Here is a 26,597-nt window from a genome sequence, read left to right as displayed (position 1 = left end):
AGAGAGGTTAATGACTTCCCAAGGTCACAGTGGTAGTAGGTGGGATTTGAACCCAGGTTCAAGTAGGGATTCTCTCTCTCTCTCCCTCCCTCTGTGTCTGTGTCTCTCTGTCTCTCTGTCTCTCTCCCTCCCTCTGTGTCTGTGTCTCTCTGTCTCTCTCTGTACCTGATACATTTTAAATGCTTAATAAATGTTTTTTAATTGATTGCCCAAGGTCACACAGGTAGTAGGTGCCCAAGGTAGGATTTGAACCCAGGTTCAAGTAGGGATTCTCTCTCTCTCTCCCTCCCTCCCTCTGTGTCTGTGTCTCTCTGTCTCTCTCTGTACCTGACACATTTTAGATGCTTAATAAATGTTTTTTAATTGATTGCCCAAGGTCACACAGGTAGTAGGTGCCCAAGGTAGGATTTGAACCCAGGTTCTCCAACTACAAAGCTAGGGTTCACCTACAGAGTCTTTCTTTACTTGCCCATCTCCTTACTAGGGGTGACAGTGTAAAGATAACTCAGGTAAGGTCCCATTTTCGGACCTGAACCCCAAGTCCCTGATCAAGGCTAGAGAGAAAGGAAAGGCCACATAGAAAATGAGTTCTCTCTCCTCAGAAAGAGAAAGAAACAACAGCAGCAAGACCTGAAAATGAGAATCGAATTAGAATGAGGAAGCTCCCCGCTCTGCCTCTCCTAAAGGCTAGGAAGGGAGCAGCTGCAGCAGGAAAGCCCATTGCCCATCCCAGGAGAGGTGGGCGGTGGCGGCAGTGGGTGGTGGGGGCCTGGGGAGGGGGAGGAAGGGAGATGTCACCACCGAAATAGGAGCAGAGGAGAATGCAGATTCAAGGCACGGAGCCAGATGAAAAGAAAGGAGGCAGAAGCAAAAGCCAGACATTTTTTCAAAACTCCTCCGCCCTTCCCCCACCCCACCCCCAAGGGCAGCAGAGTCAGGATTTCCTGTAATTATCCAGTAACTGCGAAAGGGTGGATTTGGGAGCAGTGGCTTCCACGGTGAGGGGGCAGGGAGGACAACATTGGAGATGGGTCACTTCCTGGTCATTGTCCCGGCACACACAGGTACTTCTATCTAGTGGCCCCATACCAGGTGTTTTCTCCTATTCAAATGTAAACTCTTGGGGGTCTGGACTGACTGGTTTGTTTTTATTTGTAGCCTCAAAACTTAACACAGTACTTAGCACATAGTAAGTGTTTTATAGATTCATTTATGCATTCCTTCATTGCATTCATGCTCACTTGTAAGTATAAAAATGATCTCTGATTTCACCCAGCTTCCTAATCCCCTGTTTTATTAGAATGGTAGCTTTAATAAAGCACCAGCCCTGAATTCAGAAGGACCTGAGTTCAAATCTGTCCTTGATTTGACACTTACTAGGCTGTGTGACCTTGGGCAAGTTACCATTGCCCCCCCAAACCGCCCCCCCCCCAAAAAAAATAGAACGGTAGCTTTAGAGCCGAAAAGGAGCCTCAGAGGTCACGGGACCCAAGCTGCCCATTTTAGAGACAGGAACCTGAAGACCAGAGAAGTGGGTGGTGGAATTCAAACTCAGCTTCTCTGACTACACGTTCAGAGTGCTTCCCCCTTTGTCACACAGACTCCCCAGGGAGAAATCACGCAATCCCTCAGTGTTTATCAAGAGGTTACCATGTGCTGAACATCACACAAAGACAAAGCAGAAAGTCCCTGTACTCACAGAGCCAGAGGACAACATTTATTTAATACATCTAATCTAGGCTCTTCATTTCCCAGATGAGGAAACAGTGCCCGAGAGGTTGAACCCGCCATCCAAGGCTGCAGTGCCCACAATTTAGAAGTCGGGGGCATCTGTATTTTGCTAATGGACGAGTACCAAATTCTAGATCCAGGGCCTTGATAATTCCCAAGCCAGAAAGCTCAGCATAGGATGGCGCTTAGATGTTCAGCCATTCTTGAAGATGTAACAGACAAAATCAGATTGACCAACAGATTCAATTCTTTTTATTTGGGGGCTGATTGGTTAAGCGATGACAAGGGTGGAATGAATGCAAAACCAAAGTTTGCAACAGGCAGGAGTGATAAAAAGTCAAAACACATAAGGAAAATAAAATCCCTTAAAGAAAAGGGGCTTGGGTGGAAGGGTGGAGGCAAGGCTGGGCAGTAACCAGGGAGTGGAGGAGGAGGGAGAGAATCATTGAAGTTCCCTCCCCAACCTTTCACCAGCTCACACCATTGGCAGGCCCTAATAGAGCCAGTTTGGTCATATGATAGAAACCAGACCACGTTTCCTTGGTGTGAATAGGGTTAATACTGGTTTTACAACCTAAATAAATTGGATTTCTGAGCACACGGAATGTTGATACAATGTGCTAATGTTACATTTGTCAGCACAGGCCTTCTTTTGAGCAGGGATATTTCTGAGAGAAAAAAAATTTAACTGATTTCATTTCTTTCACCTTTGATTCCTACCCTTCTAGTGGGATACATCCCTTTTGGACTGATTTTCTTGTCATGTTTCTAAAAGGAAAACAAAAGTAGATAATGGGCAGCTCTCACTTGGATGCATTCAGTCCTTCAAAAACACTGTGATCTTGCCGGGGTGAGCGATCCCTGATCTGAGGGCAGATGGTGGTCATTACAGCCTCGGGATCGGGGCCTCATCGGTTATGGTGGCCAAGGAAAATTCATCACCCTATGGGCAGACTTTTGATGATGAGCTTCAAATCTCACTAGTGTAGTCTGACAAAAACAGAAACCAAATTAGCTGGCTCTTGAAGCCCATCCCATCTGGCAAGATCTGAAGAGTCTGTATTTCACCGGGAAAACTCTAGAGAGCCAGGGGTCACTTCTATGTTAAAGCGAGAGATTCAACCAGGACATTAAGTCCTAACCATTGGTAGCTCTTGGGGCTCTTCTTAGGCAGTACGAACCCCTTTTCAAAACAATGTTTTAAAATACAGGATGTCCCAAAAAGCTCAGTGCAGTTTTAAGGCTTTAATATCGACGACACAGAGACTTTGGGGACATTCTGGAATCAAAGGAAATGAAGTTTCAGTTCAAGGTTGGGGAGGATAAAGATGCAATTTTTCTTCCCATCCAAGTTCACAGACCCCTGAAATATCTCCAACAGCTCCTATGGATTCCAGGTCAAGAACTCTTTATAGACATCATTGTAATTGTCACCACAGCTCCCTGAAAGTAAATAACCCAAACCTCAGTGAAGACTAACCAGTAGTCTAGCACTAAGGCCCAGAGGACCCTCACGAGGTCTTTCTGTCAAGAGCACTAACCTCCTTCCTTCCTTATTCTAGGCCAGTTGTCCTTCTGGTGGGGGAATGTGAGGTGCTAAACAAAATTCCATCAGGAAAGGTCTACTTACCTAACTTGGATGATAGAATGAATAGATCTGATAGTAGTCGATCACAGTGCAAAGGTGAAATGATACCTAACCTCCGGAAGCTTGGATTTTTATTAGGGAAGGGGGGTACCATGCCCACAATAGGTAGGTACAAATCAAATATGTGATGATGGGGTGGGGAGGCCATAGCCCAGATGGATCAGAAAAGGCCTTTTGGGGCTTGAGCTGAATTTGAAAGGAAACTAGGGATTTTTGTTTTTGTTTTTGTGGGGCAATGAGGGTTAAGTGACTTGCCCAAGGTCACACAGCTAAAAAGTGTCAAGTGTCTGAGGCCAGATTTGAACTTAGGTCCTCCTGAATCGAGGACTGGTGCTTTATCCCCTGTGCCACCTAGCTGCCTGAAACTAGGGATTCTAAGAGGCAGAGTGGGTGAAATTAGGTTACAAGCCCCCCTGACAGAACCATGCAAAGGGAGGAACGTGGGAGAGAGAACATCATTTTTTAGAACAGTGAGACCAGTCTGGCTGCAGAGGGGTCTTTCCCTCCTATTCCAGTGGTATTTATGTCCATTCCAGATATAGTCTAGATAAGCAGCTAGGTGAGGCAGTGGTTAGAGCACCTGGCATGGAGTCAGGAAGACGTCACATCTGACCTCATAGGCTTACTGGTTGTTTTATCCTGGGTAAGCCACTTTACCTCTGTTTGCCCTGGTTCTCTTGACCTTCATTCCTTATCCTCACCTTTCGAAATGAGGAGAATAACAGCGCCTCCCTCCCATTTCTGAGGCTCAGATGACATCATAATTGGAATCCTCCTGGCACATGGTAAATGCCATATAAATGTCAGCTATTATAACATTTGGCAAGATCATGGCACGTAACCTCTTTTCTTCCTCTAAGAACATCAGCATAATCCAAAGACATTTGAATAATCAAATTTTTCTAACTTTCTACCATCATTGAAAGCCATTAGAGGGCAGAACATCCACCCCAAATGACATGGGATATTACAGAGATGATCAAGGCCATCAGCCACGAGCTCTCCCCGCTCCCCTTCTCAATTCTTCACAAGTCAACGTTGCCAGTCCCATCCTGCTTCTGGCCTCAAGAGAAGAGGTAGCTCTATGATTCCCAGAGGGTGTCTCCTCTGCCTACACCCTGGTGTGTGCCTGTCTGGGGCTTTACCCATTTCTTCCATGCAACTTGCTGACTCCCTTCTCCAATGGATCCCTCACACATGGCTATAAACAGGCTCAGACCTCTTTAGTCTTACCCTGGGTCACACAGCTAGTACTCGACCCTGGGTCACACAGCTAGTATGCATCAGAGACAGGTCTTCATAACTTCAAGATCAGCCCTCTATTCTCTCTCCAGGGCAGTCTCTCAGACATGTTTAGATATCCTACAGTGAACTAATGCTTCAGGGTATCAGGAAGGTAACAATGGATTCTCAAAGACTGTTACCAAAGTGTACTAGCTCTTGCAGTCTTTACCAAACTGAAAAAAAAGCTTTGAGTCTGGGCTAAAAAAAAGACTGATTATTATTCAATATCAACCCTAGGTAAGTTTTGAGTGACATCACCAGTTTGGACACAGAGTGAATTTTTTGGTCACAAAGACTATCAGCTGGGTTGTATATAAGCAGAAGGAAATACACCCTGAAGTACCGATGAAGAAGTGTCTTTAAATGTACTTAGTAGGCATCTTGAAATGTTTATGCTCTCTTAAAATGGGGAATGCAGTATGGCACAGTGGATAACTTCATAGGGTCCAAGGTGTCTTTTAGCGCTGATACTCTGCATTCTAAGGGCCCTTTTTGCTCTCATAATCTGTGTTCCAGCATTTTGAGTTCTAATGTTGCTGTTGAGAGACAGTGTGGTATAAGTAGATAGAGATCTGGCCTTAGAGTCAGGAAGATTTAGGATCAAGACTCACATCTGTGGGGCAGCTAGGTGGCGCAGTAGATAGAGCACCGGCCCTGGAGTCAGGAGTACCTGAGTTCAAATCCGACCTCAGACACTTAAAACTTACTAGCTGTGTGACCCTGGGCAAGTCACTTAACCCCAATTGCCTCACTAAAAAAAAAAAAAAAAGACTCACATCTGCTACATATTGGCCATGTGACTTTAGGCAAGTCATTTAACCTCTTAGTGCCTTATGCCATTCTCTAAGGCCATATAAATCACCATGCAGATGCCAAGAGGGAATTCATTGGGAATTCCCCATCACAGGTCCAGAACAAGAGACTACATGTAATTCTTTTTTTTCAAATAAAACACAGAAATATATCTTATCCTCTCCTTTTTAAAGGGTCAAACCTGCTTAGAGATGACATAGCATCAATTGTGGAAATTGAGAAACTGTGCCAATGCTCAATTCTTTCACTTTTTCATAGAGGGAAACTGAGACACAAGTTAAATGCCTTGCTTAAGGTGGCATAGATAGTAAATACCCAGAGCTAGATCCTCTTTCTCTAGCCCTAGTGATTTTAATTACATACACATTTGAAACTCTATTCTTGTCCAAGATGACTAAGTTATAAAATACTGAAGATCTCAAATTTACATTTTATTTATTTAAATTTTTTTAAATTTACATTTTAAAGTAGAAATCTTGAATTTCTCTTCCTTCCCACTTCCTCCCTGCCTTTCCCTGGTCTATAGAGGGCCTGAAATTTATCAACCCTTTTGAGAAAGAGACATCTGTAATATAGAGTTACAATGAAAATAACAAAAGGTCTTAGCTTCAGCTGATGGCCCAGTACCAATAATATTCAAGACCATAATAAAAAAATGATAATAATAGTAATAGGTAGCATTTATATGGCACTTTAAGGGTTGAAAAATGATTTACCTGTACTACCTCTTTTGATCCTCACAACAACCGTATGAGATGGTTGTTATTATTACACTCATTTTAACCGAGTTTGAGAGTGGTTAAGTGGTTTACCCAGGGTCACAAGGCAAATAGGTGTTTGTTGTTGTTGTTGTTGTTGTTGTTGTTTTTGCAGGGCAATGAGGATTAAGTGACTTGCCCAGGGTCACACAGCTAGTAAGTGTCAAGAGTTTGAGGCCAGATTTGAACTCAGGTACTCCTGACTCCAGGGCCGGTGCTCTATCCACTGCGCCATCTAGCTGCCCCTAAAGTGCTACACATTATTCTTTTTTTTTTTGGGGGGGGGGAAGGGCAATGAGGGTTAAGTGACTTGCCCAGGGTCACACAGCTAGTAAGTGTCAAGTGTCTGAGGCCGGATTTTAACTCAGGTCCTCCTGAATCCAGGGCCAGTGCTTTATCCACTCCTCTACCTAGCTGCCCCCAAATAGGTGTTTGAGTCAGGATTTGAACCCATGTCTTCTTGACTCCAGGTGTAGCTCTCCATCCATTATTTCACCCATCTGTTTCAATTGAAACTGACTTGTATAAACCGACATGTATGTGTCTCTATTTTATATTCAGATATCTATAAACATTCACACAGATTCCAATACAATCTCCCTTAATTCATAGGATCATCGATTTAGTGCAACCAGAGACTTACAGATCATCTCGTCCAAGCCTTCTTAAATTATGGGTCGAGACTCCATATGGAGTTGCATAACTGAATGAGGTGGTTGTGAAAAATTTGGCAATAAATGTTTGATTTGTATGTCTATTTTATATTCCTATAAATCCAGGGTTGTATAAAAAATTTTTCAAGTGAAAAGGGGTCGGGAGTGGAAAAAGTTTGAGAAGCCCTGATCTAGTCTAACCCCATTTTATAAATAAGCAAACTGAAGCTCAGAGACATTGCTCCTTGTCTGTGGTCACACAGTTTGGGTCAGAGGTGGGATTTGAACCCAGATCTTCCTGTCTCTGAATCCAGCCCTCTCTTAACAATATCATTCTATCTTGATGGATATCAGCTTGCATAAAATGACAAATGCCCACCTTTTTGTTTTATATTTCTATCTCAATACAAGCACGCAGGTATGACTTCAGACAACACTGTTTTCCTGGTTCCTGAGATCACCATGGTAACCTGAGCAGAAGCAGGACTCCCAGCCCCTCCTGACCAAACGACAGCGGGGGAGGGGGGTGCAGGGGTGGGGGGTGGGCAGGGGGGGGGGCAGCGGTTTTATAACGCACACCCACCAGGAGAATGCCAGATCTTGTTTCTGTTTACCATGGTCACCATCACACAACAGAGGATTCAGGACAACTACCAAGGAACTGTGTTTATACTCTGGCTGCTTCCTCTCCCCTCTCATCCCTGTTATTTCAATCAATTGCTCTTCAGAGCTGAAGGTCTTTTAACTGGCATCCCAGTGGGCGCCTCTCAAAAATGCACTTACTAAAGGATTATTTAGACTGTTCGAAAGGTCTACTTTTCCCATCTTGGTGACACTGATGCAGAAATCACTCAAATAATGGTGCACTAAATTGGATTCTAATCCTGGGTTCTAGCTTTAAAAAGCACCATAGGTTAAAAACAATGGCCAGATCCATCCACTTTTCTAGATGTTTATGTAAGTATTCATGAAAGTCATATAGCCATGATTTTTGCCCTATGAACTTTAAATACCACACCAAAGATCAACTTTTTGTTGGAAAGGGTTAAGGGAGACTACTCACTCAGTTGTTAAAAAAAAAATCGATGGAACCTTTTTGAGTTTTCTTTGGGGAGTTATAGTGTCCATTCATTTGTGAAATTCATTTTCTGTAACTCCTGAGAGGTTTTGAATTTTCCAATTGCACGTTAAGAAAAAAATAGATTGTCACTCTCTGATGGGATGTTGTTCTCCTTGCTTGTGGTAGCAGTGTGGCTCTTTTTCATGAGTAAGGTTCCGTTACAATTCAAAGGTCTTTATTGTGGAAGACACACACACACACACACACACACACACACACACACGTTGTTCATCTCTCTTTTTCAAAGAGTACCAATGACTCCATGGGAAGATTTATGGGAATTGGATTTTAGGTGAGGCAGAGTTACACAAAGTCATCAGTCTCACCCTCTTTTCCAGAGTCATCAGAGTCCAGTGGCGAGACAAAAGTCAAGATGACTGGCGATGGCCAGGATGTAGTGGATGACCAAACTCTAAGCATTCCACAGAGCCTGCTTCAGCCACCTTCATGACCATTGGAACAATTGTTCTCCTCTGTCTATTCCAATGGGGGAAGTCTTAACAAACCTGGGGTGGACATATCCCTCACCCATTGATGGTTTTGAAGCTTGTTGGTTACCCTAAACCTGGTTTAGCCCATCTTCTGGGACAGTTTTATCCAGGGATGGCTGATGCTTATATGGCTTCTTGGAGACACAGGTCTACATATAAGGCATACATATAAATATACAAGGGGCAGCTAGGTGGCGCAGTGAATAGAGCACCAGCCCTGGAGTCAGGAGTACCTGAGTTCAAATCCAGCCTCAGACACTTTACACACTTACTAGCTGTGTGACCCTGGGCAAGTCACTTAACCCCAATTGCCTCACTAAAAAAAAATATATATATATATATATATATATATATATATACACACACACACCCATATACTTATATATATGTGTATATGTATATATATATATATACATATGCTTACCAAGCTGTTTCTAATATTTACTTTATTTCTTATTTGATTTTATACAGCAAAGCTCTTAATGAGTTTTTATAATTCAAGAGATTCCAAACTGAGGGGGACTTTGTGATTTTCTCCCTTCTCCTCACCCCAAATGACCATGACATCCATTAGCATAGTGTGAGACACACCAACTAGCAGCTAGAAAGAGATGGCCACTTAAAGGAGGAAGAAACTTTGAGGAATGGAATCTCAGACAGCAAGCAAGAGCGGTGTGAAGACATCCTGGGGACTCACGTAACATAGTAACCCAGCAGAGATGCTGAAGCCAAGGAGAGCGGCATCAGGACTCTCCGAAGAGAGACAGGCCCCCCGGGTGCTGGAGTAGCAGAAGTTCTAAGTTCCCTTTGAAACGCATGTGCCTCTCTATCATTGTTCCCTGAGTTTGGGCCCAGAGCATATCCCAGATTTATGGGGTAGATGCTTTGTCATTACTGTTTTTACTATGTCATCTTAGTAAATGTCTTTGCTATCGGTTGATTATTAAGGGCAGCTATGTGGTGCAGTGGATAGATTGCCTGGCCTGGAGTCAAGAAGAGTCACCTTCCTGACCAAATCCAGCTTCAGACATTCACCGGCTGTGTGATGCAGGGAGAATCACTTAACCCGGTTTGCCTCAATTGTCTCATTTGTGAAATGAGCTAGAGAAGGAAATGGCAAACCATTTCCAGTATCTTTTCCAGGAAAACTCCAAATGGGGTCACAAAGAGTCGGACACAACCAGACAACAACAACAACAAAGTCAACAGGGAACCATTGAAAGTGATGACTGATGAGTTCAAATATGACATTTTGGATAATCCTGTTAGCAGTTGTATGGAGGATGGCTGGGAAAGAATGTGCAAGGGTAGAAGGTTAAAAAACAGTGTCACATCCTGCAGAGAAGTCAAGAAGGCAAAAGATGGAGAAAAAGCCATTAAACTTGGCAATTAAGGGGCAATATCTCAGCAAGGTGTTGGAGGAAATGGAGTAGGTGGGGGCAGGTATCCAGAGCTGGGACATGCAGCTCAGTCCTGCCTACTGCTCTTTCTCCTGTGCTGTGGGCCAAGATGGACCAGATCCTTCTTTTTTTTTTTTGGCGAGGCAATTGGGGTTAAGTGACTTGCCCAGGGTCACACAGCTAGTAAGTGTTAAGTGTCTGAGGCTGGATTTGAACTCAGGTCCTCCTAACTCCAGGGCTGGTGCTCTATCCACTGTGCCCCCTAGCTGCCCTGGACCAGCTCCTTCTTTTCCTTCTTCCTCCTAGAATTCTCTCCCATATCAAAAAGTTCTACATCGCCCACACTGGTTAATTCTGGGTAAGAGTCTGCCTGCCACAGCCATTTGTGGAATCTGGCATTGATAAGTCAGTGCACTCTGAGGAGGAGCCTGGGAGCGGTGCTACATACCTCTTATATCCTACTAATCACCCTCCTATTTCCTCTACTAGACTGATGAGTTCTTGAGGTCAGAGAATAAGTATTTGTCATCTTCGTATGCCCAATGCCTGGCACCGGGCCCTGCATATAGGGGGCATCAAATAAAATATTCATTGCAATGGATTGAATGAGTCAGCCAATAAGCATTTATTATGTGCCTCTTTAATTAAACATGTATCATGTGCCAAGCACTTTGGGGATCACCAGTGTTAAAAAGAGCCAAAAGATAGTTTCCACTCTCAGGGAGCTCACAATCTAATGGGGGAGGCAACAAGCAAACAGATATGTACAAACAAGCTATATGCAAGATAAATAATGATTAACAGCAGGAAGTCACCAGAATTAAGAGAGGTTGGGAAAATCTTCAGGTATAAGATGGGATTTTAGTTCATTCTTAGAGGAATCCAGGGAAGGCAGTAGGGGGAGTTGAAGTATGAGGAATGGCCAGAAAAAAATACCCAGAAATAACAAATGGAGTGTCTTGTTTGTGGAACAGCGAGGAAGGCCAGGGTAATTGGATTAAAGAGTATGTGGTAGGGAGGGAGGTATAAGAAGACTGGGAGGGTAGGAGGGAGCTAGGTTATGAAGGGCTTTGAATGCCAAACAGAGGATTTTCTATTTGATCCTAGAGGCCATAGAGAATCAATGGAATTTATTGAATAGGGGTGGTGGGATGCATGGTCTGATTTGCACTTTAGGAAAAGCACTTTGGTGGCCGAATGGAAGAGGGAGTGGAGTAGGGAAAGCCTTGAGGCAGGCAGACTACTCCCCCCAACCCCAGCAAACTATTGCAATAGCCCAGGTAGGAGGTGACAATGGTCAGCAACTGGGTGATGGTGGTGTCAGAGGAGAGAAGGAGGCATATTTGAGAGATGTTGTAGAGCATAAATCTCTTGTTTCCTCTAAGAGGCAGGGGGCTTCTTCATGCTGATGACCATCTCTCCTTCCTCCATAGCCTGAACAAGCTGTCTGTCTCCTTACCCTGAAATGCGACGTCTCCTCACCTTTATCTCTTGGAATTTCTAGCTCCATTCAAGACTTCACTCCCCAATGCCACCTTCTCCATAAGAAACTGTACTTCTCACACTGTAGGTGTTTGATAAATGCTTATTGATTGATTGATTCCTCTCCCCTGAAATGACTTTGTTCTTACTTTCTAGATATTTCTCTGTGGTTCCCCCCCGCCCCCCCACCCCCGTAGAATGAATATAAACTCTTTGAGGGTAGGGACTATTTTCATATTCTGTCTCTGTTTCCATAGGGTTTGACATAGTTCTAGGGTAAGCCTTTAAATGTTTGTTGAACAAGACGGAACCCACTCTGTCTACTCTGCATCAAAGGTTATTTGGAAGCAGGTGGCTACCTTTCACAGTAAACATATACATGCTAAAAAATACTGTCCAATAGAGACCCAGTTATTATTAGAGTTGGTATTTACTTAAGTGGTTTGTGTCACCATATTGCGTTTACTGCATTGTGTCAAAGAAGAAGTGTTAGCTCCACAAACAGATTCTTTTTTGGGCACTGTTAATAAACTCTCATTTGCATCTGCAGTTTCAAGTTGGGCAACTGTCCCTTCATTTTTTAGTGAGTCCCCTTTTTATAGGACTTTGTTTAAGTAATACAACCTGGGCAGAAATGAACCTTGGGCTCTGCACCCTTTTAAGAGACAAAGTAATTAATAAATTGATTATTTTTTAACAAAGAGTGTTTTGTTATGGCTTAACAAATGCCTTAATTTCCTAGGAATTTTTTGTGTGACTTTAATGTAAATTTCTTAAATTGGTTGTAGCCATCCAGAGATTTTTTTTTCTTTTTTAGAAGGCATTGATTCCTATGAAAGATTTGGTAATGCCTTCAGTGATCAATAAAGTAGATGAATCTGAGAATTAATAAAAAGAGTCTTCGGTGCCCCCCTAGGATGTAAGTTAAACTATATTCTAAATAATAATCGTCTCTTTTCTTACTCATCTCTACCTCTCTCATACTTAGAGTAAGTTACAAATTGGGGCTCAATGACATTTCATTATTCAAAGGATTGATGGGTTGCCCAATATATGAAATTTCATTCAGAGCAAAAGATGACTATGCCACATATATTACAAAACAGACAAACAACAAAAAACTTTGGTGTCCCCAGGCAAAAGATCATATCTTAGTCATTAGCCGTAGAAAGTCTGAATTTATTTCAATAACAATGCCTTGGATTTTTTTACGGGTCTGTTAGAGTCTTAGAGGAGTTAAGACCTCTCTGTACTAATACATTGTTGATGAAGTTTTGAATCAGTCTAACCACTCTGGAAAACAATTATGCAAGAAAAATCACTAAACTGTTTGTGTCTTTGACACAGTGCTGCCATCACTGCTTATGTATCCCCCAAGGAGGTCGAAGACAAAAAGAATGGTCCTAGATGTACCAAAATATTCCTAGTGTCACTTTGGAAACAACCAAGTGGGTACCTATCAGTTGGTGGATGAAGGAACAAAATAATGTCTACAAATGGAATTAAGTGTTATTGCACTGTAACAAAGAACGAATAAAAGGATTTCAGAGAAACTTTGGAAGACATATAAATGGATGCTGAGTGAAGTAAGATTGCCTTTGTGACCTTGGAAAAGTCACTTAATCTTAGGGGAGGTGTCTTTTTCCTCATCTATAAAATGATGGGGTTGGATTAGATGACTTCCAATATCCCTTCCAGCTCTAAATACAGGATCCTATTAATGTTTATAATGACTACAATAATTCAGATTTTTTAAAAAAACAAGGTAACAAATATATTCAGAACAATTGCAATGAACAATATTGAATATAAAGATCAAATGTCTCCAGACAAGACAAGGATAGACGCAGCAAAATTCTTCTTCCATGTACCATTTCTTCTTGTAGCCTTTGGGGGATTCAATCACCCCACTTTATTCCACTCCTCCAAGTATGGAGTGGTGACTGCCACTTGAGTTGCCAAATCTCTGCTTTTTCTAGGTGGGGATCATTGTCACTGTGTCCTTACTGAAGGTAATGGAAAAGAAGAAAAGACAGATCATGATTATGATAAAGGAAATGAATACATCAAGATGAGGAGTACCACCTGGAGAGAGAGATAAAGAAAAAGAGAGATTCAGAGAGAGGAGAAGAGGAGAGGAGAAGAGAGGAGAGGAGAGGAGAGGAGAGGAGAGGAGAGGAGAGGAGAGGAGAGGAGAGGAGAGGAGAGGAGAGGAGAGGAGAGGAGAGGAGAGGAGAGGAGAGGAGAGGAGAGGAGAGGAGAGGAGAGGAGAGGAGAGGAGAGGAGAGGAGGCCCCTGGCTGAGGGAGGGGTGTTTGGGGATTCTCTTCATACTATGTTGTTTAGTCGTTTTTCAGTCATTGTACAACTTTTTGTGACCTCATTTGGGGTTATCTTGGTAAAGATACTAGAGGGGCTTGCCATTCCCTACCCCAGCTCATTTTACAGATGAAGAAACTGAGGCAAACAGAATTAATTGACTTGCCCAGGGTGACCCATCTAGTAAGTGTCCGAGGTCTGATTTGAACTCAAGAAGATGAGTCCCGGCATTCTATTCACTGTGTCCCCTAGCTTAAGGTCACATACACATACAATATATACATATGTGTATGTGTACACATATATGTGTATATAATATTTTATTTATATTTATATATACACACACAGATATATAATGTACATATATACACATATATTTGCCTTTTCATTATATATATATATATGCCTTTTCTGATAGAAAGTAAGCTCTTTGAGGGCAGGGACTGTTTGGCTTTTGCCTTTCAGGACTTGTTTTCCTTCTTAGCTATTCCTAGTTCCTTTCACTTTCCCCCATTTTTCCCTGCTGAGCACAGAGGCCTGTTAGCAGGAAATTCAAGACAAGATTCCCACAAAGACAAGATCTTCTGAAAACCAAACAGAAAGGGCATCAAAATAAGATTCAGACTCAGCGATGTTGCTCTAGACTAGATCCCTGGTTTTCATTAAGTCCTAGGTCTGCCACTCATTAGGCCCGTCCTGATGCCCCTTTGGGTTGTAGCCACATGGGCCAGTGTTTATTTTCATGGTTGCTTTAACACTTTATGAAAATTCTTTTTGCCGGCTGCATGACTGTAGAAATTGTGCCAAAGATCATCTGAGAGAGAAAAAGAGAAGAAGAAGAAATTTGAGATACAACCAAAGTTTTAATAGCTACAAAGAAGGCTCTGGGACTCTGGCCTCAGGCCCAGATAGGATAATACAAGTGCCTTAGGCCAGAGTCCACACAGAAAGGACATATGATATAGCATACTTTGTGCCTACGTGATGAGAAATTAGGAAAGTAAAAATGATTCAAACTTGGGTTTGGGGTTTTTTGATGTTTTTAAGACAAATCTCCAGGTTGATTTCTGAATAGTCAAAAGTATAAGCAGTTTTATATAGACAACTCCAAAGGTCTTAGTTATCCTCTGTGTGTGTGTGGGTGTGTGTGTGTGTGTGTGTGTACATGCGCTTGTATGTATGCAGGTGTATGTGTGTGCATGTATGCTTAATTTTATATAGACAACTCCAAAAGCCTTAGTTATCTTGTGTGTATGTGTATGTGTATGCTAAATTTTATATAGACAACAACAAAGACCTTAGTTATCTTGTGTGTATGCATGTATGTGTGTGTGTGTGTGTGTGAGAGCGTGTGCGTACTTAATTTTTCATCAGGATAGAAACAATTTAACTCTGCATTCATATTGTATCAATCTGCATTTTACTCATTGGGCCCTCCCTCACCAGCCTATTGAGAAGAAGCCTGATACTACAAGATAATATGGAAATAGAACTGAGGTCTTTTTCATTAACATTTGGAGAGTCAGTCTGGCTGTGCAAAACTAGCCTCTAATTATTTAACAAAGGATCAACGCTGACTAGAGCCTAAAAGAAAGCATCCGAAGGACAAACATCCAAGAGTCAAGTTCCTGTGGGTCCTTTTCCTCCCCTAACTCTTTCACCCCAATGCCATAGCATCGTGTGGTTTATTAAGACAAGGCTGTCCGTCCCCTTGGTAACAATCTGGGTTTGTTTTCTCTTTAGGATAGCAGGCAGACACCATTTATTTGGCACTGTCTTTCTGTCAGTGAAACTGGACCACTCACAAATGACCCTAGCCTATATTTGCCTCATTTTGACCCTGACTTTGATTTTTTGGTCAAAAGCATAGAAATGCTTAGAAGCAGAGAGGAACCAAATCAAAGGCTTGTAGTTGTGGGCAGAGGGAAGCAAAAAGCCTGGTTCTTTTAGCTCCCGGGTCACTGGATAAATGAACACAGTACATATCCTACCCCTCTGTGAAGTCGATAAGCTCTGGTCCCCAAGGAAAAGATCTTTCTTGGAGCTGAGGCTGATATTTTGATAAGGTTACAGTATTCCCAACTCTGCCATGTGCGGCTCAAATGAATACAGAAGCCGGATCCAAAGCGGGCTTTTGGCCATGGGTGCTGCGAAAGGAATCTATCTTAGCTTCTTTATTGGTTGTGAGATCAATTATTCTGACTTTTCATTAGAGGGCTTTTCAGCTGCTCCAGCCACACACAGGGCAATGAATCTTCTGGCCGAGTCATTAACCAGCTTAGTTTTCTGTACAAATCCTCCCGATCATCAAAATTGCCTAAGATCAAGGCCTTGGTTTTCCGAGCTTCTCTCTTCTCGATTGCTAATGAATGCTCCTTTCAATGAATGCTCATCACACCAAAGTTGTTCGAATTGGAATACACAGACACACACACACACACATGCATCACCCAGTAGGAAAATGTTTCTATAGGTAATGCATCTTTCTATTTTTCCAGAAACAGAAATTCAGATCCTCCTGAGGATCTGTGTGTAACATCAGCCTGTAGATCCCTGTGGACCACTACTAACTTTGGAATACATCTTTGCAGGGGAGAAAAATTTGATTAGGAACTTTAATCAATCAACCCACCACACATTCATGAAATGCCTACTATGAACTGCGCTGAACTCTTATCATAAATTCCAAGAAAATTCCCATATTTTCCGGGAGAATATTGCTTGTTATGTAGTCTCTTTGTCAGCCCATTGTTCGATTGTCCTCAGAATGAAGAAGACAAATCGCCACATTGGGCAGAACAATAGTTTCCCCTTAGGGAAAAATAAACCTTGCCAGTTTCAGCATATGCTGTCCTAAGGCTTGTTTTTATGATCTCTTCCCTGAATCACCTGTGATGCTGAGTGGAGAAATAATAATAATTAAAAAACAACAACAACAAAAAAAACCTGTACATGATGACTAACAAAGCCAGATGCAAACCAGCAAGAAATGAACAAAATCAGGCACCAAAATAAAACAGCCTTCATCAAGCACAGTATCCGCCCAGAGAAATTTTTTGAAAAGGTTAATCACTGGAGATTAAGCAGCAATGCATTAAAGGAAGACGGGGAGATTTTTGGAGTCAAGCTGATTTAATTTGTGTTCCCTAACAACTAAGAAAGGTGAAGAATATTTTCATTTGAAAAGAGAAAAGCCAAATAGGCCTTTGGACCCAATTATAAAGGCAGGGGCCACGGGGACTTATAAAAGCTTCCATTTCAGACTGGACAGCTGGACCAGTGCTTCTCTAGAATGGATTTTCATCAAGATGCTGTTGAGAGGCTGTAGGTTGACAAAGCCAAAACTGCTGCTATGGTGAACATTTCATTAGTGAATTAGCTGGTTTCCTAGCTTTTCCTCCTTATAAATGCCAAGGGCCTTAGGGAGGTAGCCAGGCTCCCTTTGGATGGTGTCACATTAGCTCAAAACATTTTTGGAAGCTACTGGGATACATTGGGTGGTGAAGACAACCTGGGGGAAAACTCCATGATGGCCTTTATACTTCCTGCCCCTCTCCTCTCCTATACACATGCCCGAAGCCCTACAGAGCTACATGAAGGTCGAGAAGATCAGAAGGGGTGAAGTTTTGTACTGGCATCAAAAAATATCAAGCCCCAAATCTATTCTAAACTTTGGGGCAATTATTCCTGCCAGTCCTCTCCTTTTTAAGGCAATTGTTTTATTTTAATTTATTCTAGGATTAACAAACACCAAATACAATGGGCATTTCCATCCATATAGAACAGGAAAAAGGGATTGTACATGACACTGGGAATCATTATGCACAAGTTACTTTTCAAATAAAGAATTAATTCAATATATAACTTTCAAAGCTGATCTGCTCATTTATGGGTTCCTTCTGGCTTTCCTAAACTACTGCAGACAGAGCATGGCATGGCATTCTACCTAGACCTTTTGTAAGGGAGAATCCTCCTCGCCCCCTGGCATCCCATCATACTTTTGGACAGCTCTGAATGGCTAGAATTCTGTCTTCATATGAAATCTGAATTTGCCTCTTTCTAACCTCTGCCCATCACTCTTAGATCCGCCCTTGAGGCCAAGAATAACCAATCTAATCCCTTCTCTTTAAAGAAAACTATGATGTCCCTAGTGAGTCTTCTTTTATCCATGTTAAACATCTTCAATTCCTTTAACTGACTGACCCTTATACAATGAGCTCTCTTCTTCCTCTTCTTCTTCTTCTTATTTTGAGGGGCAATGGGGGTTAAGTGACTTACCCAGGGTCACGCAGCTAGTAAGTTTCAAGTGTCTGAGGCCAGATTTGAACTCAAGTACTCCTGAATCCAAGGCCAGTGCTTTATCCACTGCGCCACCTAGCTGCCCTTTCTAAGCCCTTCTTGATCTTGGCTACTCTATTCTGGAGCCTCTTGACTTCTCAGGGTCTTTCCTGAAATATGACAACCAGAATTAAACACAATAATGCAGGTGCAATATGGGAAGGGCAGAGGACAGTAGCTCTCTCACCTTATCTCCAATATGGGACTTTTGCCTGGATGGAATAGTTGATAAAAGATCTCAATGAAAATATTAAAAAAAGATTTTACTTAAAAATTTGTTCAAGCTCTAATCATCAGAGAAATGTAATTTAAGGCTTAGAAATGCTACCTTATGTTCATCCAACTAGCAAACCAGTTAAAAACAAAACTCAAGGTTGGTAGGGCGATGGGACACTATGTTTTATTGTTGGTGGAACTGTAAATCATTATAATCTTTTTGGAGTAAGCTGGCAACAAAAAATAAGTTATACAACTGGTGATTTAATCCCATTAAACAAACATTGAGTAAGTATGCGATAAGTTATACTGCTTGCTGATTGTACTAAGATTAAAAAAAGACATTGTCCTTTCCCTCAAAGAGCTGATAGTCTACTAGGGAGAGCAAGACAAAAACACAGATAATTATAAAATAATTCATAATATAATAACTATACAGATAACAAACTAAATGCATAGGAAATGTTTCAGGACAGTATTTTGAGAGATTCAGAAAGGAGAGTTGGCTTATAACTGGAGGGATCAGGAAAGGTCACAGATAGATATGTGGGGAAAACTATTCCAAGCATGAGTGATGGTGTGTATAAAGGAATAATGGTGGGAAAGGGCAGGATGATACTGGAAGAAGGTAATTAATCCAGATGGGTGGAATTGGCAGCATGGTGTGAGGAATTAATTACAGGTTAAGGAAACAACAATGGCTGATCATTGAGTCAAGATTGAGTAGGGAATATTGGCAGAACTAGGCTAATGGACTTGACCTTTCTCATGTGATGGAATAGCAGTCTGGAGAAACCTATGGACCTCATTTCAGAATAATATTTTTAGATGCATAAAATACATAGGAATGCAGGACATATTTTTGAATTTTTTAAAAATATCTTTTAAAAAATTTTGAAATATGTTTTTTTGATTTTGAAATTTAGTTTAAAAATTTTTAAATGAATTCATGGACTAGAGATTGAAATCCTCCATATAATAGGACCAAAGGTAGGGATCTAAAGACCTCAGGTCATAAGATCATAGATCTTAAGCTGAAAGAGAAGCCTTAGAGGCCACCTAGTTCAACACCTTTATTTGTACAAGATGAGAAAAAAAATGAGCAAATCAAGATCACACAAGTGATAAATTTTTAGAGGTAGGATTGGAACCCAGGCCCTCTGACCCCAAAGTCAGTGTGCTCTTTCCATTGTATCATTCAGCACCCACAGGGAATTCTAATAATAGTTTACATTTATATAGCATTTTAAGGTTTGTATCCTGGGAGTGCAATTGTACTCTGTAGTGCAAGTAACATGTCCATTTTCCAGATAAGAAAGCAGAATATCCAAGATGATAAGAGACTTGATCATAATTATAGCCATAGCTAGCAAAGAGGTTATCAGGGTTAGGTCCCTGACAGGGTGGAACACACTTTCTCCCTTTTCTATCACCATTGCTGTTCCTTGTCCTCTTCTCATGTCAACTGACCACCCCATTGCCCAGTACAACCGCATCCCCACTTAACTGTTTTTGTCCCAGATAAAACACAATACCTGGTTATATCTCTGTGTCCCGATGCTACTGCATACCTGAAGCAGGATTCAAAACTTGGGTCTTCTGTTTCCAAGTCCAACCCTTTATTGACATGTCATGCTACTGTTGATAAGGTTGATGCATAGGCCTGCTAGGCTTGAAGGGATGAGGAGATTCCTTGATAAATACAAACAAAACACAAAGATAAACTCATTCAACAATGCTTTGATAGAATACCTAGAGACATAGGACAGGGTGACATAGGCTTTAAAGATATTTTATGTCTTCATGGATAAAAGTTTCAATACAAAGTTTCAATGGAAGGGTATTTCCCTGTAGAAGGAGAGGGCTTCCCAAATGCTCCTATTTGTAAATGACATTGGATTGATTATATGAAACCATGGAAAACTACAGTCTCCTAGATGAAATCCATCACCACTCAAAAGTGATCAGTCTAGCAATCTACACAGGAAAAACCAAGTGGATGAAGAAGCTATGTTGTCCAGATTATGGAATGACCACCGAATGGGCAGCCAATTGTGTCAATCCATTGCTAGTCCCAGATAGACATTGCAGAAGGATAGCTATAGATCCCAAGTTGAATAAGCAGTGGACTAGATTGCATTCCCGAAAGTAGATGGTATTATCATTGGTCTCAATCTGCTCCTTATGACAAAACCATATTTTCCAAACTATTATTCTTCCTATTCTATATGAATGTATATCTTGATGGCACACCATGATCTCAGAGTAATCCAAATTGCAAGTGGCCTCAAGGAGCACTCAAAAAAACTGGGTTTGTCTAAATAACGAGCAGCATGTTTTAAGTAATAAAGTGGGTATTAGAAATGACTTAGAAGAAATTGTAAGGGAGCCACATAACCAGAAAAAGATGTGGTCTCATTACATAGCAAAAATGATGGAGAATAGATGGATGGCTCTAGTTCCCCCAAACCTTCAAGAACTTAATGCAGGAGTTCTTCACCTTTTGGCATGTTATGGAATCCTCTGGCTGAAGTCTGCTAAAGCCTATGGATTTCTAATGTTTTAAAATGCACCAAGTAAAATATACAGGATTACAAAGATAACCAATTCTATTGGGAAACCATTCACAAAATATTAAAAATTCAAAGTTTATGGACCCCAGGTTAAGAACCATTGATTAAAAGGTGGGTCTTGAACATCTTGGATAGATGCAACATTGTTTTTATTCAGGTCAAGACATGGGCCATAATGGCCCGTGCACTGGTGTAGAGAGTAGCCACATTAATGAGACCACAGATCCATCCAACTATCAAAAGATGAATCCAGGGGAGCCATAATACAGGCTCTGTTACCCTTCTCTTGCTTTTGTATTCTACCATGTCTGTGCTCATGGGAGATAAGGAGGAAAGTAAGGAGATGGAGAGCAGAAAAACCAAAAGTCTTCTTTATGGTGGGTGTTCCCCCAACAAATTTAAGCTTCCTAATAATGTTTTGCTCGTTAAAATTTATTCCCATTGCCTGAACACACAATACATGATTCGCCGGAGGAAGGTCACAGAAGAGATCAGAAATTGACTATGGATGATGACATTCACAATGGAGAACAAGAGGAGTCCACTGCAGGGGGTGGAGTTCACTTTGGCTCTTTGCTGCCCTTTCTGAGCCCTGGCTGTGGGTGGGCCTGTCTGCTCTTTGGCTGTGCCAGCCCTTTACTAGCATTAACCATGGGGAACCTGGCTGCCTCCCTAAAGATCCTGGAATTTGGAGACTAATGGCTCTTGGGTTAGGTTTTTTTTTTTTAATGAAGTTATAACATAATACTATTGCCAAAGAGACCAAATAGCCAGTGCCAACTATCTTTTCCAGTCAGGCAAATGAGCGTGTTATTTCCCCACCCTGTCCTCATGGGAAAGATGATTCTTGGAGATAACTCCCTTGCTTCTCCAGGGCTGTTAGCATCATTTAGAATTGGGGTCATTCTGGATTGGCAGCCCTTATAGTACTAGGCTCTGCATCAATTCCTGTGCCAGATTCCTCACTCCCTGGAGCAGCAGACAGAGAGCTATGGGGAGAGCCAACTTCTCGGCTTCTGGAAAGGAAATGAGGCTTGGGTGAACCCAAGATGAATAACATCGGTGTGTGCCAATTATGAGCACTCTGACTTATGTAAGATATAAAGTAAACTTCCTGACAGTGAGCAAGGAGAGCGAATACAGGAATGGACTGCTGAAGGAGATACAAAAGCTTTCCCAGGAGGTCTTTGAAAATCACAACAGTTCCAATCTACCTGGGTGGTTCGGATGCTCTAGTCTGACCAGAGATGGCTGTGTTGACCTTAGGAGGTGTATTCCAGCCTTATGGGCCTGTAATTCTCAACTTGGGATCAGAAGGGTGTGGAGGAAAGATTCCAAAGTCAAAGAAGGGGGAAAGGTTAGTACCCAGGGCGGGAACATGCTGGGGTTGGGGAAGGGCGAGGGAAACAACAACAAACCAACATTCACAAAGGTTGCTTCCACTGGGGGCCCAAGCCCTAATGTGGAGAAGATCCAGGGAAGAGCAAGAAGGAATAAGGCAGGGCAAGTCAGATGAGGATAGACATCCAGGTGGTAGAGAATTCAACAGGAAAATGGGAAGGGGCTGAGGTCAATGGAAGCAACCTGTTATTGTGGAGAAGGAAAACCAAGGAACTGGGAAGAAAAGGCTTTGGGTGCTGATATTATAGGGAGGTAGATCTAGAAATGGAAGCATTCCCAGAGGACATCTAGGCCAATCCCTTACTTTACAAGTGGGGAAACTGAGACCTAGAAGGGTGAAGAGACTTGCCCAAAGCCACACAGGTAATAAGTAAGCATCAGAGGCATGATCTGAAGGTCTTCTGACTCCTCCACATGAAGCCGCCTCTTTTCCTAGTTCGGCCATGGGCTAACTAGCGACATCACCTAGGACATGGCCATGTAACCTTTGAGTTTCTTCCCTGCCCCCCAAACAAAAACCCACAGACCTGAAGTAGCAGACAGATCCCCGAGGCCCCTTCCAGCTTCCAGAATGTTTTCTCTGACGCTCAGCTCAAGCTGTCTCCTGTGAGAATCAGTTCAGAGAGTGGATTCCAGTCTTAGAAGTAAGCAGGATGCCTCGGGGACCTAGAAAAAATGAGGACCATGGACAAGAAAAAGGAACAAGGAAAGGCCTTTGAGGTTTTAAACAAATCTATCTGGGGAAGATGTTCTAGATGTTCCAGTGGGGTGACATCGTGACATTTTAGCTTCCCTTGATGCTGCAGAATATCTGTCCTCTAAAGTGAATCTCTCTGGCCTTGACTGCCTCTTTCCATCTGTCTGTGTCTATTTCCCCCTTCTCCCTCCCCCTCTCTCTGTTTCTCTGTCTTCCCCCTCTCCTCTCCTCCAATTTTTATCACTGTCATTTATCTGTCCTTGGTGGTCAATCTCTCTCTTTCCATGCCTCTCTGTCTCTCGTCTCTGTCTCTGTCTCTCTGTCTTTCTCTGTTTCTCTTTGTTTCTCTCTCTTTTTCTTTGTCTCTTTCTGTCTCTATTTGCCTCTACCCTTCCCTCTCTCTCTGTTTCTCCATATCTCTCCCTTATCCTCTTTTTCTCTATTACTTTCTCTTATCTGTTCTTGTCTTTCTGTTTCTCTCTTTCTCTGTCTCTTTCCATTTCTCTCTGTGTCTTTCTGTCTTTGTTTGTCTCTATTTCCCCTTTGCCCTTTCCTCTCTCTGCCTCTGTTTCTGTCTCTCTCTCTCTCTCCCCCGTCCTCTCTCTTTTTCTCTATTACTTTCTCTTATCTGTTCTTGTGTTTCTGTCTCTCTCTTTCTCTGTCTCTTTGCATTTGTGTGTGTCTCTGCCCCCACCCCCATTTCCGTCTGGTTTTTTCTCTCTGTTCCCCATCTCTGGGCCATACTAAATGGGAGAGGAGCCTAAATATCCCAGAACATATTCTGCTGCTGCAGTACAAGTGCCGTCTCCAGGTGGTGTCAAACTCCAATTGAAATAGATACCTGCAGACTGCATATTGACTTAGAAAACCAAAAGTTAACATTATTTATATTGCTTAATGTAATTATTAATTTATTAAACACCCCCCCAATTACATTTTACTCGGATTCAGGACACAGAGGCTGCTAGTTTGACACCTCTACTGTAGAATATGAGAGGAAATCCAGAGTTCAAATCCTACTTGTGTAACCCTAGCTGTGTGACCTTGGGCAAGTCACTAAATGCTCTGGGTCTCAGTTTCCTCCCCTATAAAAATGGAAGGGTTGGATTCCATTGCTTCCAATGTCTTTTCTAGCTCTGGCTCTATGATCCTATAATGAAAGAGAACCTGGTAGGACCTGAGGGGCGAAAAGTGTCCAATGTTCCATTCCCAACATGGGCATGAAGCAGCTGGGAGAGAGAACCCAGAGAACATATACATGTTCAACAAGGCCCTTCAGGAAGAAACAATGGATGCTGGAGGAATGAAGATCAATGACAGCCATCAGTTAATGACAATGAATACATTTTGTTGAATCTGATGTTGAGAGTAAATTCAAGCAATAACATTTAATCAGAAAAAGGAACTCCTTTTCTGTTCCAGCTTAGAATCCCTTTTTCCTCTTGGATTTCTCTGCTTTTGAAGAGATTTTCCATTCATCTTCCAAAGGGAAGAAGGGACAGGTATTATCTCTGAAGATCCATGGAAATCATTCTAAGACCATCTAAATTTTTCCTTTGGTGTACAAAGCCATAGCTCTCAGAATGGGTCCCTGTTTCCTCATCTGTACAATGGGAGCGATATGGCTTTTATTACCATATTCCCAGGACTGTTGTGAGGATTGGGCTCTGCTAACATTAGAGTGCTATAGAAATAAGTGCTATTATTATTACTACTCTTTTATCATAACGCAGGATCATTGGGCCATGGAACGAGAGGGTGAAGTAGATAAGCAGCCTAGCAGTGTGACCCAAGCTTCCATCTTGTCCAGTGAGGTAAAGTGCTTTAGTGAGTAGAGTACTCATTTTGGACTTAGGAAGACCTGCATTCGAGCCTTCAACCTTGGCAATTATTAGCTATGTGATCCTTGTTAAGTGACAAATTAAGAATTAAGTGTTAAGTCTGTGGGTCTTATTTGCAAAATGAGGTAGATTTAATAACCTCTAAAGGTACCAGCTTGAAATTTATACTCTAAAGATCTTCCATTCCTTCTGGGGAAGATAACTGGGACCCAACTATTATGTGAGAGATCTTAGAATTGTATTCTCTCATTTTAATTCAAGTTTGGGCATTGGGGGCTTTCAGTAGGATTTATAAGAGATCTCATTCACCCTACCAAGAATACACTGTCACATATTTTACAAATGACATTCTTGCGTATGAAACTGAGAGAGAGAGAGAGAGAGAGAGAGAAACAAAAAAGCAGAGACAGAGGCAGATAGGCAGACAAAGAGAAGTACAGAGAAATAGAGACCAATTGGTAGACAGAGTTCAGAATGGAAGCATAGTGAACACAATTCTTTTTTCTGCTTAGCAAGCCAAATATCTTCCCTCCAATTCTCACTTCCCCCTTCTAACGGGACCTTGGTTGAGTCACAACCAATCTGAACCTCAATCTTCTCATCTTTAGAGTGAGGAAGCTTAGACTAAATGATATTCAAGTTTCCTTTTAGCTCTAAACCTATGACCCTATGTTGAAAGCATTCATTTATCCATTCATTCTTTCAACAAACATTTATTAAGACTTAACTCGTAGGGGGTTAGAAGATACAAAGTATCTCATGAAATTTACAGTCTAGAAGGTGAATAAAACTCACATGGATAAATATGATATACAAATGTGCAAAAGATAGTTGCAAAACAAGTTTGTGGTCCAAGAGGAAAGATTATTACTAATGGGGTCTATTATAAAATCCTTCATGGAAGAAGTTTTACCTGAATTTAGTGGTGTTTAGAGATGAGTTGAGAGTGCATTTCAGACAAAGGAGATAATTTGTGCCAACGTTCCATGGAAGGAGATGTGGGAAAGAGATCAAGGAAAAATGGCTAAGATCCCCATTTGCTGGAAAACATGTTGTAGTACATGGATCTAATGGAGGATTGCTATACTATAAGAAATGATAAACATGATGAACACTAATAAGCATGGGATGACTTATCTGAATTGATGCAAAATCTACTAAGTAGATCCAGGAAAACAACATGCACAATGACTGCAACAATGAAACAGAAAGAACAACAACCACACAGAAATTTAAAATGAAGGTTGAAAAATTATGAGGAATAAGGGTGGCCCCAAAATAAGGTATATGAGACTATACTTGCCTTCACTCTTTTGTGGGGGCAGGGCTGCTATGAATGTGGAACTTTGCAAACATTGTTAGATTTTTTTCAATGTGTCAATCAGTTTTACTCATTTTTTCTTACTGTATGGGGTGGCTTGGTGGGGGAGGGACATGAAAAAATTGGGGCAATATAAAAACAAAAGGGTATCAATACAATTTATTTTGTTTAAAAAAGGAAAAGTTGGTTGTATGGAGAATGTCTTGAGGGTAGTAATTTGAAATATGGTTACAAAGGCAGCTTACACCAAAGTTGCAGAGGACCTTGAATGTTAGAATTCCCATCCCTCTCCCTCAGGTATTAAGAAGCCGACAGAAATTTCATCTCAAGGATACTTTGGCAGATTTCCCCAGGACTCTCCCTGAATCTGTAAAATAGTTTAGAAGGCAACAGAGTATAGTATTCTACCCTTGCAAGAGGCCCTTTTTGGTCTCCCCAGTAGTTAGTTAGTGCCTTCTCATTTTAGGTTACTTTCCTATATCCTATAGATTTCTTATATAAACTTTGAAGTT

The sequence above is a fragment of the Dromiciops gliroides genome, chromosome 1 (assembly GCF_019393635.1).
Source record: "Dromiciops gliroides isolate mDroGli1 chromosome 1, mDroGli1.pri, whole genome shotgun sequence".
Classification (NCBI taxonomy): Eukaryota; Metazoa; Chordata; class Mammalia; order Microbiotheria; family Microbiotheriidae; genus Dromiciops; species Dromiciops gliroides.
The sequence above is the reverse complement of the archived record's forward strand: the minus strand, read 5'-3'. Positions refer to the sequence as shown.